Genomic DNA, 17,718 nt, shown 5'->3' with positions numbered 1-17,718 from the left:
ATATAATCTCGAGTCAAATCATTCTGATATATGTTTTAAAATTGAGAAATTAATTGAATATATTGAAACAAATATTGAACTTTATGCTGGAATAAGATTAATTTACTAAAAATGAAACAAAGTATACAAAAGTACAACAATGTGATGGAATTACCTTAAAAATGTAAGATGTCGAAAAAAACAATGACCAATTTATGTTGGATTCACTTGGGAAAAAATTTAATTTAAGAATTAAAACTTCAAACATTTCAAACGGTGGTAAAGGATTATTTGCATACAAAAAAATTCCGAAAAACAAAAAAATTGCAAATTATACAGGAAGACATCTTACCTCAAGTCAAGTAATAAGAAAATATGGTGATGGTTTAGCAGAATACGCAATTTGCGATAAAGGAAAATGTGTTGATGCTAATGAAACAACTGATGGCGCACCAAGATATGCAAATGATGCTCGAGGCTCACGCTTTAAAAACAACTCGTTTTTACTTGGAAAAAAATTTAATTATTTCTTAAAATCATCAAAAAACATTAAACCACACCAAGAAATATTTACTAATTATGGTAGAGAATATTGGAAAAAAAGTAAAAAGTAAAATATTTTGTAAATAAATAATATTTTTTATTGAATAAAAATATATTTTACATAAATGTTTTTAATTAATTAATTAAGTACACAAATTGATTTCAACTAAAATATCGACCCCAATATTGTGCTAACAATGGTAATATTCCTCCTTTTGACCTCTTCTTCTTTTACCCCTTACATACATCTGACCTCTATATGCACCTTTACCCAATTGATTATTTGCAATTTCAAATGCTTTATCCATTAAGGGTGAATTTACAAATTTTTGCTTTAGAACCCAGTATTCCTGATTTTGCTATAGCTCTGGCAGCTTTTGCAGATTTTAACGCTAAATGTTTTTACTTAATGCTTTTTAAATCCAGATTTAAGTGTATTGTGAATTTTAGAAAATTTAATAAATCCTCCTTTTGTCGTCTCCCTCCTCTTTGACGTCTCCCATTTTTTAGTAATTTTAAAAAATATTATTTCAGAAATTTAAAATGTGATTTTGTAAAAATCTATATATATGTTATAACAATTGTACTACTTCTGCATAAATAAACAGATATTGCTTTCCATGCATATATTTATTGAATTTGCTTACTATTTATTTTACTTATTTATTCTTTTTTAAAAATAAAAATAAAAAATGTATAAAAGAAAACGAAAAAATTAAAAAAGAAAATATAGAAAAAAGCACAAAAGGAGGAATTATTGGTGGACTAGCAGGATTGGCATTAAAGGGTATTGTTCCAGCTATAACCGGCAGGGTTGTTAAAAAACTATTTAAATAATAAATTAATAAGGAATAATTTTTTTCTGATGAAACAAAAAATGTGTAAAAGGAAAAGAAAAAGGAAAAATTATTGTATAAGAGGATCAATAAAAAAAATAAAACAAAAGGGAAGTGGATATTTAAAAACAATGATGAATGAAAATAGAAAAAATAGAAAATTTGTATTTAATTAATTATTTCCATTAAAATTTGAAAAAAATAATTCGTATCTATCAAGTCCAATTTTCTTTAAAAGAAATAAAATATCATCACAAGTTGACGTATGAAAATTAGGATCTCTATCAAATATTAATCCCAATTGTTCAAACGTTAAACAATTACGTAATGTAAAATTAGGTTTTCTAATTGTTTACATTTTATAAGTAAAGTTATAAAATCATCAAACAATATATTACAATATTTACAATATAATATATGACGTGCATAATCCGTATAAATTTCGTTTTCTATTAAAAAATTATAAATTACATCTTTATTTACATTTTTCAATTTTATTTTTTCAATTGTATTAAAAATATTTTACAAGATATATAAATTTTACATCACTAACATGTTTAAAAAATATCTATATAACGTATTACACTCTAAACCTAAATGAAAACTATCTTTTTACAACCTGAGAATCATGCAAATAAATGTTGAAATAATCATATAAAATTATATTCGTTTGTTTATCTACATTAAAATAATGATATCTGCAACAAAAATTTTCATTAAATAATAATATTTTTTTATGTTGCATTTAAATTTTAGGTAACCAATAAGTCGAAATTAAATAAAGATGTTCGGTATTTTCATTCTCCCAACAACGTATTATCCCTACTGTTCCATATAGAAATTCAATGAAATCTACATTTTTGTAGACGGATTTGAATTTTTCATCATTTGAAAAAGATTTAAAATAAAGCGAATATTTTAAATCTTCTACAGTTGGCTTAATTTTATGCACTTTCATTAGTGACGGGCTTCTTTTCAATTTTAATAAACAACTGCATACAAAATACAACGGTATAACAATGGATGTCCGGGATATTCATTCAATAAAATGGCAAATACTTGGATAGATAAAAATCCATATCGTTAAACTATAAAAAATTATAATAAACGTTAATTCTTCCGAGGTTATGTAATGGGTAAAATACACAAAAACGGTATCAAATATAACCAATTTCTTTGTCACTATGTTATCTGCAAAGAAATACTAATAAAACAACAAAATTAAAAACCATTTAAAAATGAAACAATTGATTTTAATAGCATATTCATTTATATACATTGTATAGTTAGAGTTAATATCAACTCTGGGTTTATATTGATTATAATAAAAATTACAAGTATGTCCACCAAAATGTCCTACACGACAAAATATATTTCCATTATGATCTATAACAGCACATGACTTTTGATATAATGTTTTTCCATTATTCAATCTCCAAAAAATTACTAATAAAAAAAAATATAATTAATTTAGTTTAACTCGCTTCATAGCTCTTTTGTCAGATATTATTTTTCTTTTCTGACCTTTCTTTTTATTAAAATCAATTTTATCATTGTCATTGTCTTCTTCTTCTTCAACATCATTATTACCGTCTTTTTTTAAATCCGCATAAATTTTATTCAACAAACCATTAGGGTTTAATAAAGTACAATCCATATTTCCTTTTTTTCAAAACTTTTAATAAAATTTGTCTTTAATTCGAAAATGATCCTTTCTTTGTATCTTTCCACGAATAAAATGGAAGAAATCAGCTTCAATATAGTCAAGTATTAATTTTGCTAAGGTTAACTTGAACCTTACACAATAATAACACTTTTGACAGTTCTGAAATTTACTTTGCATAGTTCTTTAAATAAGTTCATAACTCTATTTTTTTCGAAATACCCCATAATTTTTTCCTGGCAAAAAATTAACATGAAAATCTATTATAAATTTTTAAAAGCCATACCCTGATTCTTTCATTATGCAAATAAAAATATCTAAAACTTTATCTAGATCTTTAACATCATAAAAGTTCTTTTCATAATGTCTAACTTTTATAATAAATTGTTTTTTCACCCGCAATAAAAATTCTGTGGGTAATTGATATACGTCTTTAAAATAACATTTTATAATAAAAAGCCAGTATGTTATTTCATCAGTGTGACGCAAATACTCTTTCAAATGATCCATTAACTGTTTTCTATACCGTGTGATCATCTATAATTTTTTCCATAAATAATATCATACTTCGTAAGTAAAAGCAAATAATATTAAATTCTTACCTTTATTTCAAACAACGTGTAGTCCTTCCAATAAACCGACTTTTAGCGTAGCTAGAAAAGCACTTATGAAATTGTGATATTAAGAAATTCTTTCGTAAAGTCTTTGCGATAGTATTTGGAAGAGTCGTCAATAAACAGACTTTAGCGTAGCTAGAGAAAAGAAATTAGTTCGTGAATAAAAGCAAATACTATAAAATTCTTAACTTTATTTCAAACAACGTATAGTCCTTCGGTATAGTATTTGGAAGAAACAAGTATATTTCATAAAAAGATATATTTCAAATACAATACAAAATAATTACATTGATGAAAGTCCGAAGTCCAATTTTAAATAATAATATGGAAAGTTCAAAAACCAATTTACTGATAATACAAATTGTCTCGCTTCAATACATCATCCACAATAAAGAATCGGAAAAAGAATTCAAACTTTTCACCATATTCATCGTCCCAAAACCAATTAAGCCAATCTTTCATTTGTAAACAAAGACATGAATAAAATCTTGACTTAGTTGATACATTACACGTTCTAAATTTCACCAAAGCCAAATTTACTCACAGTATAAACTGTTTCACTTTAATATTTCCCTTTCCAATAAACAGATTTTTTAACGTAACTAGAAAATTAAAATTACGTTATTAAAACTAGCTCGTAAATAAACGCATTTGGAAGACTCTCAAGTAAAACAAACTTTAACATAACTAGAAAACGTTAATGCAATTGTGATATTATAAAATTAGCTCGTAAATAAAGGTAAATAACATTAAATTCTTACCAATACTAGTTTCTCCTCAACAAATAGTGAGAGATTAACGATTTCCAACAAAGAATCCAACCGATTTCCAACAAGATAACTTCAACAGAGCTTGAGAAACTTCGATGCAGTTGTGATATTTACGCGTTCTTAAATACTCACGCTACAACAAAATACCCTTTGTTTCCGTTTCACCTTGAACGTTCGTATCTGCATCTCAATACAATGTGTCTTTGTTTGCTAGTTGCCCTTGAATATTCGAGAACACAAACAAACCCATTTACTATCAATTAATATCGAAACATCTGTGACTGGTACAATGTGACACTGACTTCAACAAAATCGAAAATGATCGTTTTGTATTAAAGCAAGACACAAAAAACTGTTTTCATCTCTTTAATGTATTTAATAATCAAAACGATTTGTGTTATGATAAAATCGCAAGATTTAATACATAAAATCACACCTAAATTCAAAACAGAATACCATAGAGAATACTAATAATATCTTAAACAAAATCCATTTGCTGTCATCACGTCTATTAAGCAATTATCTTCAATCCTGTGACTGGTACAATCTGACACTGACTTCAACAAAATCGAAAATATGCATTTTGCATTAAACAAAGATGTAAAAAATTATTTTCACCGCTTTAATGTATTTAATAAACAAAGCGATGTATCTTATAATAAAAAACGCATGTTTAATACATAGAATCACACCTAAATTCAAAACAGAACACAAATAATATCTCAAACAAAGACCCCATCTGGTGTCAAAGCCATTATGATACACGAGTTACAAAAGACACTTTAACCTTCAATTACGAACAATCGATACAATTTGTGTTGTGACAAAAAAACGCAAGTTTTAATATATAAAAACAATTTTTTACAAATAAATTCAAAACAGAATTATGTAAGTTTTAGACAATACTAATAATAGCTGAAACAAAATCCATTTGCTGTCATCACATCTATTAAGCAATTATTTTATGGGTAATGATGGATTCTGATACTGCTAGCTTCAACAAAATCAAAATATAAGTTTTATTAGAAAATCTAAATGCAATTTTTTTCAACACATTAATGTATTGAATACTCGATGCGGTTTATGTTATGACAAAAATCGCAAGTTTTAACATATGTGAAACAAGTAAACGCAACAACAGTATATTTCACTGGGTCAAAAGGTTATATTTGCGCAAATATTTGATCTATAAAATTCAAGCATTTATTTCGTTTACTTCACTTGCAAGCATACACTTATCGCAAAGACAGTGAGAAAAAAACGGTTAAAGCAAACAAAGAAAAGATGGGAATATGCCAAAAAGAAAGAGTATTACGATACAAAAGACGCGAAGAAAAAAAGAAACAACACAATAGAAAATACATTAAAATATACAGTCATATTTGGAAAGAGGTTTAGGACGAGATGATAGAGTTTATTGAAAAAGAAACAATTCAATTTGGAAAAATCCTCGAACTAAATAAAAAACAAATAGAAGAAGAAGAAAAAAGGAAAAAAGAAAAAGTAAGAAAATCTAAAGATTATTTAGAATTTATTTTTTAGATGTTGACATGTCTGACAATGAAAACAGCTGCATGTTAATCGTCTAAACAAAATTTTGATGAGTTATATTAAAATTGTTATATGAACTATATTTCATCACTTTGAAGTTCTTCATCCAACTTAGCTTGTGCTAATATTAACTTTACTTGAGTATTTTCTTTTATTTTTCATAATCAGTTAACGAATTGTTTAAACAATCGCATTCATCTTGTAAATCTTGAACATCTTTTAAATATTCAATATTCTTTGCTTCATTTTGCTCTTTCTTTTTTCCAACTCATCTTTTAAAGCTTGAATTTCTTTTGAAAATTCGCTAATTTTGCTTCATTTTGCGTTAGCTTCTCTTTCATTTCTTCTAATTCACTCTGCAAGTCAAGTATTTGTTTTCTAAATTCGGTAAGTTTTTATAATTTTCGCTAAGTTCGATGTTTACATCATCATCATCATCATCAGCTATATAATAAAATTTTCTTTTGAGCCAATGCGATGTGTTTGAACTTTCATCTTCAGATGTATTTGGAGTTGAAATGTGTGATGTATTTGCGTTTGATTCTTGTGATTCCATTTTATAAAACAAACTTAACAAATATATGACACGTTAGTTCTTCAATGCATACAATTTCAAATAACAGGTCTTTTATATACCACCAATATTAAAAACCAAAAAATTCAAGCAATGCAAATATGAAGCGTTCAAGGTTATCGTGCATGTAATAACCATATATAGTAATAAAACATGTAGTAATTCTTCATTGACGTCAAAAAATGCAAAACATCTCAATTAGTAACTTCTAGACACTCAGTAATGTCAATCAATCAACTTGAAAAGTCAAGGTTATATTCTAAATTTAAGCAAAAAATAGTATCAGATTGTACCAAGTACAATGAAGGGTGTATAGCAAGTTCACCCAAGGGTAATAATACCATAAATAGATTAAATGAAAGGAAATACAATTTTTTATATCAAATTCCAATAGTATATAAGAGCTTTCTCGTTAACAATTTCTTTATTATAAAGAAAAAAATGGACTCAAACGTGTCATATGAAGATTTTTTACTTTATTTGAAAGATAAAAAAAACAAAAATCGCTTCGATATATTTATAAAAAGAAATAAAGAAAAAAAATTAAAAGCAAAAAAAAATCAAGACGAAAATCAATTTCAAGAAGAAAATTAATTTCAAAAGAATAATGAATATGTCTCTCTACAAACACCCATACCGAATTGGATAAATACTGAGACAAATAACGAGACAAATTCTGAGACAAGCTGCATCGAAAATCAAAATCGTGCATCATCATCACCAGATTCTCCACAACCTATGGATGAAGATACAGCAGAAAAGAGTGATGGTAAAATTCCTTTGAATACTTATCACGATAATATTCAAAAATCATCTCCTTTACCCATAATTAATAATGTATATTCAACAAAAGATTCTCCTACTAAAAAAAACTACAACTCTTATGAATATCATGTCTCCAATCACAACTACAAGTATGATGTCACCAAACTCGATGTCTTTCTTAAAATATAATGTCCCCACACCGCGCACTTTTTTAAGAGAACTTGGGGACATTGAATTTAATCAAGATCAAGGATTTACAACTCCTCCTAATATTAATAATTCTATGAATCAAAATCAAGGAAATACATCTCCTCCTCCTGAACAAATGAATCAAGATCAAGTATTTGCTAATCCCAATCTAGTATTTACAAGTCCTCCTCATAATCTTAATGAATGGATAGGTAAAAAAAGAGAATTAATGGATGCTACGGAAAGTAAAAAAAAAAGAGAGGACGTCCAACCAAAAAAAAAACTTGAAGAATACAACAACGAAATCGGTAAAAATCCTGAATACTCTTGTAATATGTTATCTTTTAACACCGGTCAAAATTGTATTAATAGGCAATTTTATTCACTTATAAAAGGAAATATCATATGTAAAAATGAGGAAGAAGCAAATTTTTTAATTGATCTATTTGAGAGAAGAAAAAATTACTTGATAAATTAAAAGAACTCAACCAAGAAATTAATTTAAACAACACAATGGAGTATTTTTTTAGAAAAATGTCTTAAAATTAATTTATATACATCAAGTTGTAAATACTTCATCTAATACTTCATATAATAAAAAATTCATGTTTTTGTATTTTATTGAGGGTAGTATCAGCTTGTACAAGACACGGTTCTTAAAGATGCTCGCTTAATTGATGGGATGGTTGTTGGTGTTAATAAATCAGTTCTACATATCGGACAGTTAGAAAATCATTGTAATAATAATTGTGTCAAACAATCAAAATGTATTTTGTGACCGCATTTTAACATTCCGATTCCAGTTAATATATCTTCCAAACATATCATACATTGAACATGTTCGTTCTTGCATATATGATATTGATTTTTTCCTTTTTCCTTTTCGAAACACGATCGACTGCATATATGATATTGATTTTTTCCTTTTTCCTTTTCGAAACACGAATCACAAGCATCACAATGAAATGATCTATGTAATTTAACTCTACAAACACCACATTTTATACAAAGATAAGGATCTTTCGAATAATCATCGTAAAACTTACATTGGACACAAAAATAGTCAGCCAACTTTTTCTTACACTTGATACAATATTGTTGAATTCCTTGCTCAAAACCACAATAATTACACATTATCCAGGAAATATCTTTTGGATTGACTTTTTTTTTGCAAAAATGATCTTTATTATGACAATGATGACATGGATAAAATCTTTCACAACATTTAAAATAAAAAGAACAATTTTTTTTAGAGTGTATACAATTTGTAAACATACATTGATACTTCTGTATCCGAGACATTTTTCCATCAATCTGTTTTTACATGGAAGGCTAAGTTATATATATACACACATCTTCACCTATTCAGCTAGATAGGAAATTACTTTTTCAACATTACTGTTCATAAGTACTTTCATTTTTTCAAAATGTTGATGATTATCATCATTTTCATCCAAATATTTTTAATACTTTAATAAATGCTTCAATAAGTGATTTTTGTTCCAAGATATATTTCTTTTCAGTTGCATCAAAATCATTCTTAAATTATCTTCTTGACATTCATCAATAATCAAAAACTCTGCACTGCTTTTTCCAACTCAAAATGACATCTGAAGATAGAAACACTTTATTCGAAATAAAGCCATCATCAGTTAAGAATACTATAGTTCTACTTCGCCAATCTGCCATTATCACCAGCAAGAAATGACACTAAACATCTAACACTCAAATGTCAATCAGACTTCGTCTTCTTAAATATATCTTCTACATTATCTAGAAAACTGAAGCGATCTGGTTGTCGCTTGATGACTGCGGTGATATATATAATACTTTATCCATATTAAATTTGCATTTGAAGACCGCAGCCATTTTTCCGAAATTTCAGGAATTAATACAATAATTCTGTACACGACAGTCATATTACCCAGTAAGAAATTATATTATGCAATATCCGGTACTTTTACCATCTTATATATATCATATAGTTACTATTACAATTTTTTCAATAATATTTTTATAAAATACTTTAATTAAATCCAATTGTGTAATGTGCTTATAAAATTCTTTTTCATCATGATAATAAAAGTAGTCTTCCAATTTTTCTATAAATATGTCAATACTATCTTTTTCGCTGATTATCATCCCTTCATCGCATAATTTGAAAATAAATTTTCTTCCATCTTCAATTTCTTTGTTAAAAATAATCATCCCACCACCATCAATGAGTTTAGATATATATTTTGATTTCATAATAATTTGACTTAAATCTTTTTCTTCATCAAATTCGTCATCGCGCTCAAATATAAAAGCAATACTTTGATTTGAAGATTTCGCCATTATCAATTAGACAACAAAACATTCAAATGAAAAATAAATCTTTTATTGAAGATTTTACATTAAAAGAGCAATAAAAAGGGTAAGAAATTCAAACTTTTTTAAAAAAGAAAAAAAGAAATATGATGAAAAAATTGAGAAATTCGAATTTTTTTATAAAAATAACAAATATGTTTTTTTACAATAAAAGGTAAGAAAGGTTAAATTTTTTTATTTATTTACTAAAAAAGTGTAATATATAAATCCTTAATATCAATGTAGGTAAGATAACAACATTGGTATTGAATAAAGAAAGATGGAAAAAATGATGTGAATAACCCTTCCAAAATTATGGTGGATTTGGAAATATTTCATATGGAAACCGTCAACATTTCGTGAATTTAATAAATTTAATTCACACCATATTTCTCCTCTAAAAAGCTGTAAGCAATCAATATGTACAAAATGTATCTATTGTGAAATTGAATGTTCTGTAGAATCAAAAGTTTTTTCTGAATTTAACAAAATAATACCACTAATAAATGGAGAAATAAAAAAAATTGAAGAAAAACTTACAGAGAAAATTGATGAATTTATAAATCATCTAAGAATGGAATTTGAGTTTGATATAAAAGAAATGTATGAAAAAGTAGTTTAATATAAAAGAAATGTATGAAAAAGTAGAAGAAGTAAGAAAAAAAGACAAAAAAAGATTTTTTATTAATTCAAAATAAAGTTATTTGTGTAAAAATGTTTGTACTTATAAAAAAAGAAAAATAAAAAAACCCATAAAAGGAAGCATTACAATGATTGGTTACTAGTAATCATTGTGAGGCTTGATTTCATGGTAATATTTACATGATGCCGAAGAAACTTATATATACATGCAAGAGAAAATACTAAACCACACAATGTGTGACATACGATCTTCTACAAATTCTTTTACATGCGTTTGTGTACAAATAGAAGATTGGATTAATTGGTTTTGGAGCAAAAAAGTTGGTGAAAAGACTGAGTCATATTTACGATTCTTTCTTGTGGATCATGTGATAAAGTGAGACAATTTTTATCATCAGTAAATTGGACTTTGGGAAAATTTAAAATGTGTAACATACGTGCTGGATCGAGTTTTTATCAATGTCTTTGTTTACAAATAGAAGATTGGCTTAATTGGTTTTGGGATGAAGAATTTGGTGAAAAGTTTGATTCCTTTTATCGTTTCTTTAATGTGGATGAAGCATTGAAGCGTGACAATTTGTATCATCAATAAATTGGATTTTGGACTTTCCACAATATCATTTTAAAAAATTGGACTTTGGACTTTCATCAATGTAATTATTTTATATTGTATTTGAAATATATATTTTTTTTTATGAAATCTTCTTGTTTATATATTTTATATTACTCTTATCCACTATTCTAATATATATATGTATATTATCACAGGCTCACCTTTCTCAATTTTTATGTTTACTACCGCTGACTGTCTCAAAAACGATCCCCCCGGTTTTTTTTATTATAAGATGTATTATGACTATTTTTAGACATAATACATGTTATAATAAATAAACTTGAGCCTGCGATGATATATATATATATATATTAGTTAACTACCAAAGTAAATTTAAAATTTTTTAGTATTTGTAAAAAATACCACCGGTCTCAAACTACAAGCTTTGCGGAACGAACGGAAGTCGTTACAGATCAAAATATCAACTGTTTATACAAAAGTTTTGTTATTTCAAAATGCAGTAAAAGCGCAAGTCCAAACTACCGGATTTTGTGGATTGTGTTGTTTGCTGAAGCATTATTGCTTTTCTTTCTCGACGATTTGTGGTCGAAAATTCCTTCAACTTCGTTGGTAATTGAAACATTTGTTGATCTTGTGACGGCGTGATACGATTCACCGTATCCTAATTTTGATACCAGTTTTGCACTATTTCAGTCAAATTATAATAAAGCCCGTTTATATGTGAGCATCTCAAATGATGATGCTCCCCACACTTGAACGATGAATTCTGTAATTTAGATTCCCTTCCTGACAGTACAACTACTAGTGCGTTAAAGGGTTTGTATGAGAAAGTGCAAACACTAGAACAAAACATGGACAAATTGCGTTTCATTTTCCCAATTTCACATCTCTATACTATCAAAAAATGTGCTTCAAGTATTTCTTATAATATCATTTTTCATCATTCATTGTATTCATTGTTTAAAACGTATAAAGACACAATGACGTGTACACTCACTCAATGCATTTCCGTTCCTCACGATTATTTCTTATGCTCTAATGGCCTAGCTCCGGCTTTGTATTCAATTGTAGCCGTTAATACTATGATTTTATTTGTGAGTGGAGTGTTTCTGTTTTGGAAAAGTTTTAGGTTTATTCAATTGTGTCGTACACAAAATATTTACCATTTTTCCGAAAAATTACCCCAACAATCTTTTGATCAGCTATTCGATGTAGATCCAATATGTGGAGATTTTGGCTTTTATCTTCATTTATTGGACTCTTACAACAAAATGTACGTTATAAGGTTTGCTCATTTCCTTTCCAAAAAAAACAGAAAGAAGATCGATGCCCATAAATTAAACATTAAATTTCCTGTTTCACTTCTACAAGCCACTGTAGAAAAAGAACAAAAACTATCGTTTAGCACTTTTCCAGGAGTTCCTCAGACGATTTTTGATCAATTTGTTTGCGAAAATCTCGTCCACCTCAAATTTAGCAACTGCCGTTTTTATCCCGATAGTTTTGAGAAGTTTACCGAGCTTACCTATCTGAAAGATTTGCCCATGCTAGATTGTCACCTGATGTCAGTTCCGAAAGGAATTCTTGATTTGGCAGGGCTTAAAGTACTTCATCTTGGTAGAAATCTGATAAAAAAATTGATGTTGAAATTTCAGCTTTGAAAATGATAAAGATCCTCAGGCTTGACATTAAGAAACTTCGAAAAATTGCATCAAACTCATTGACACAATTGGAAAACCTCCAATCACTTAATATCCATGGTAATCATTATTTGGAAAATGGTGCTTTCCGTGAGGTCCTTGCATGTAGGAATTTGTGCCACTTGGAATATCTATCCCATTTGAAAGAAAGACTAACAGACAAATTGAATGAAACTGAATAGAAAAGCTAAACTATAGTACCTCAAAAAAGTTTGAAGGGAGAAGGAGATTGTTAGGAGCGTGATCACGAAACTCTTCAAGATTCAGTTAGATCGTCGTTGGTGATATTTTTAAAATTTGCTTTTGTTTCTCATAGGATGTTTGGTTTAAATACGATGGTTTTTCTATTAAATTTGATTTTTTGTATGATAATTATTTAAAAAAACTATTATTAAATTTACATTTTTTTAATAAAATTTGACATTACTTATTTATCAGTATATATATAATAGTTTTATGGGTTTTTAAGTGCAATTTGGAAAATACATGCACGAGTGAGTGAGTTTTCATAGATAATTGAAGGTGAAACTGTTGAGATTAAGGGTTGCGTCTACGAAGTTAACTTTTATATATAGCTTTAATGCTTAGTTTAATCTGGCTAAAATAGCACCTTATTTCTATTTATGTTCTTTTAACGTGTTTGAGTAGAGCGTTGGAGATCGATATTCCGTCGTTTTTGTTTGCGAATTCCTGCGTTTTGTTGCATGTTTGTAACTGAATTAGTACTTTTATTTACTATTTCATACTTTCTACTATTAGCTAGTTTCAGAACCATCGAAAATGCTCATTATACGACATCAAACACATTATTAAATGGCTTTTGATATCGTTGCTGCCATGCCCGAGCGGAGCACCAAAGGTGCAAGTACTTCTGAAGAAATCATGGAAGAATCCTCCACATAAATGTTTTCAAATAAGAAATGTCTCAAATAGCCTTTTTTTTAGACTTTAGATATTGAGTGATGTAATATTTTGAATTGCATAATTTCAGGTACGTCTTTGCAAATCAAATTCGAAATTCAATGCCCTATATTCATTTCTGCAATGTATGCCCTTCATTTACTTCCCATAATGAAATACAGCTGGCCAGTGGCCATGGCATCTTTGCACCCTTACCATCATGCCAATGGATTTGAAAAATTTTTTGACTTCTTGCAACCATCATTAGCTTGTTTTCAAGAACATGCTTCGACATAGCATTTAGGGTGCATGTATTCGAATCGAATGTTGAATGCTCTGTCGCTTTTCTTATTTTAAACATGTGATCGAACGACATCACCATGATCTTTCTTTGCTCACTTCACTTTTTCTAATTCAAAATTAATTACTAACGAATTTTACATTTCATATGCCTAATATTTCGAGATGTCATGTGTCCTCATAAACAAAATACTTTGCTGATAAAAAGATTTAGCGGCAGCAACAACAAATCTTCACACACGTTTTATTATTTTTATTCTATAATTTAGATTTCTGAATTGTCTTTTCAACGAGTATAGCGATAAAAGAAAATGTATAACTGATGTGTAGCTATATGATTTTATTACAGTGTCTCTGTAACAAGTCTTGCTGTTTTAATTAAATGGCAAGTGTAAAAATGAATGTGCATGTCTGGAGAGGAAGTGAATTTAAACTTGATTAGCAATTACAACTAACAAATAGAATTTGTGTATTTTAATTAACTATATTCCTGTGAGAGGACAAAGTACAGAACGCTAACTTAAAATTGATAATCCGTCCTGATTAATTTTATCAATTTATCAAAATGATGTCCATGGATTATTTCTGGAAGAATGGGAATGAAAATTTTAAGATTTTGAAATCTGACTTGAATGTTTGGTATGAGTATTTAATGATACTTTTGGCAATGTTAGCTGTTCTAGCTGCTGGAATAGAGGTAACGTCGAGCAGTTTGGAATGTGTTCCAGTTATCAATTGTCGCAACATAGCAAATAACATTTCCAATGCGTCATGGCCACAAGTAAATTTTAGATTTTCTAGTCTTTGCAAAATATACCACCGGTCTGAAACTACAAGCTTTGCGGAACGAACGGAAGTCGTTACAGATGAAAATATCAACTGTTTATACAAACGTTTTGTCAATTCAGAATGCAGTAAAAGCGCAATTCCATACTACCGGTATTTATGGATCATGCTGTTTGCTGAAGCATTATTGCTTTTCTATCTCGACAATATATGGTTGAAAATTCCTTCAACTTCGTCGGTAATTGAAAAATTTGTTGATCTTGTGATGACGTGTAACGATTCACCGTGTCCTAATTTTGAAGTCACTTTTGCACTATTTCAGTCAAATTATAGGAAAACTGCAGGACATGTGAGCATCTCAAATGATGATACTCCCAACTCTAACGATGAATTCTACAATTTAGATTTCCTTCCTGACAGTACAACTACTAGTGCGTTAAAGGGTTTGTATGAGAAAGTGCAAACACTAAAACAAAGCTTGACCACAAAGGAAAACGTTTCCAAAATTTCAAATCGCTATACTGTCACTAGTATGTTTGAAGTATTTTGGATAATAATATCTGTCATCCTTAATCTTTTTTATTATTCGAAAGATATAAAAGACACAATGACGTGTACACTCACTCAAAGCATTTCCGTTCCTCACGACTATTTCTTATGCTCTGATAGCCTAGCTTTGGCTTTGTCTTTTATTGTATACATTTATAATGTGATTTTATCTGTGAGTGGAGTGCTAGTAATTTGGAAAAGTTTTACGTTTATTCAATTGTCTCGTACAAAAAGTATTTATGACTTTTCCGTAAAATTACCTCAACAATCTTTTAATCAGCTATCCGATGTAGATCCAATATGTGGAGATCTTGGTTTTTTTTTCTTCATTTATTGGACTCTTAAAACAAAATGTACGTTATAAGGTTTGCTCATTTCCTTTCAAAAGAGAATGAAAAGAATATCGATGCCCATACATTAAACATTGAATATCCTGCTTCAATTCTACAAGCTACTGTAGAAAAAGAACAGAAACTATCGTTTAGCAATCTTCCGGGAATTCCTTATACGATTTTTGATCAATTAGTTTGCGAAAATCTCGTTCACCTCAACTTTAGCAACTGCCATTTTTATCCCGATAGTTTTGAGAACTTTAACAAGCTTACCTATCTGAAAGATTTGTCCATGCTAGATTGTCACCTGACGTCAATTCCGAAAGGAATTTTTGATTTGGCAAAGCTTGAAGAACTTCATCTTAGTAGAAATTTAATAAAAAAAATTGATGTTGAAATTTCAGCTTTGAAGAATGTAAAGGTCCTCAGGCTTGACAATAACAAACTTCAAACAATTGCACCGAACTCATTGACACGATTGGAAAATCTCGAATCACTTAATATCGAAGGTAATCACGATTTGAAAATGGACGCTCCCCGTGAGGTTCGTTCATGTAAGAATTTGTGCCACTTGCAATATCCTTCCCATCTGGCAGAAAGAGTAACAGACGAATTAAATGGAACTGAATAGAAAAGCTAAACTATGTTACATTCAAGAAAATTTCTGAAAAGATTAAACAGAAGAAAACAGAAAGAGGGATAAGTTGTCAAAAACAATTTTCTCGTGATTTTTGTATGTATGATAACGATTTTTTAAATAATTCTCACCAAAATTCAACGTTTCTGGCTCATTTTTGTACTTGGTGCTTTACTGTAAATTAATTACTAAATATATAATGTTGACTCACTCTTTGACAACACAAAGTGTATGGTGGCTAAAAGCTACTTTTCAATTTTTCTAAAAAATAATGAATAGAAATAATAAAATTAAAACGAATAATTAATAAGTGCAATTCAAAGCAGGAAAAAAAACAAGTTCAATTTAATATTCTTGTCACAAAATGAAAATAAAATCAATTGAATGTAAATTCAAGTTTCCGCACGTCTTAAAGCTGCCATAGTATAACAAAATACCTTGCGTGCATCATGTCAACTTGCTGCAAAATGAAATTTAGGTGTATTTTTGTCAAATGCACATTTGAAATTTCCCGATATATGAACAAACGTCTATAGGTCTCAAAAAAAAACTTTATTGAAATAACGGAAGTCGTTACAGATCACAAGATCCACTCTGGGTACAAATGTTTTGTCAGTTCTGAATGCGGCAAACGTGCAACTACAAACTCTTTCGTTAATATGTGGATCATTTTATTTATTGAAGCGTTGTGGCTTTTGATTCTTGACAATTTCTTGTTAAAACTTCCTTTAACCTCGTCGGTAATAGAAACATTTGTTCATCTCGTAATGGCGTGTTATAATTCACCATTTCTAAACTTTGCAGCTCCTTTTACATTCCTCCAGTCAAATTCCAATAAAACCCAAGGCTACGTCAACATCTCAATAGATAACCCTGTCGACTTGACTGATCACGATCAATTGTACAATGTAGATTTCCTTCCAGACAATACATCCCCCATTGTGTTGATGGGTTTGTATGACAAAGTGCAAACACTAAAAGATATCATATCAACATCACATCCCATTAAAAAAATTTCAAATCTTTATACCATAAAAGATGTTTTTCAATTACCTTCATTAATAATATTTCTCGTCATTAATATTAATTACTTGAAGGACATGAAAAACACAATGAGGTATAAATTAGCTCAGCATATTCCCATCCATCACGAGTACTTCTTATGCTCCTACGTCTTGGCTTCCTCTATGTCTAGTATCGTTCATATTTATCTCGGAGTTTTGGCTGTTAGTGGATTTATATATTTTTTAATAATTATTTGCATAGTTAAATTGCGCCTGAAGAAATATGAGTATGAATAATCTTATCAAATGTTTCTGATAACTTTTGCTGAGCTTTCAGGTATTTCTCAAGTAGATGATGACCTCCGATTTCTCTTGCATCTCTTGCATTCTTACAACAAAATGTACGTTATAAGGTTCGTGCATTTCCTCTCTAAAGAGAACAAAAAGAAGATTGTGGC

The 17,718-nt window shown here is 28.8% G+C and overlaps 1 long non-coding RNA gene across 1 annotated transcript; it reads left to right on the top strand.

The window, feature by feature from the left end:
* Window positions 1–11,585: 11,585 nt before the first annotated feature.
* On the top strand, window positions 11,586–16,647 carry LOC124455786. Its single transcript, XR_006952026.1, has 2 exons — window positions 11,586–11,661; window positions 16,024–16,647. It is a non-coding gene; the product is annotated as an uncharacterized LOC124455786 (long non-coding RNA).
* The last annotated feature ends 1,071 nt before the right edge of the window (window positions 16,648–17,718 follow it).

The sequence above is a fragment of the Xenia sp. Carnegie-2017 genome, unplaced genomic scaffold (assembly GCF_021976095.1).
Source record: "Xenia sp. Carnegie-2017 unplaced genomic scaffold, XeniaSp_v1 HiC_scaffold_4, whole genome shotgun sequence".
NCBI classification, from domain to species: domain Eukaryota; kingdom Metazoa; phylum Cnidaria; class Anthozoa; order Malacalcyonacea; family Xeniidae; genus Xenia; species Xenia sp. Carnegie-2017.
This window is presented reverse-complemented; position numbering and strand designations above follow the sequence as displayed.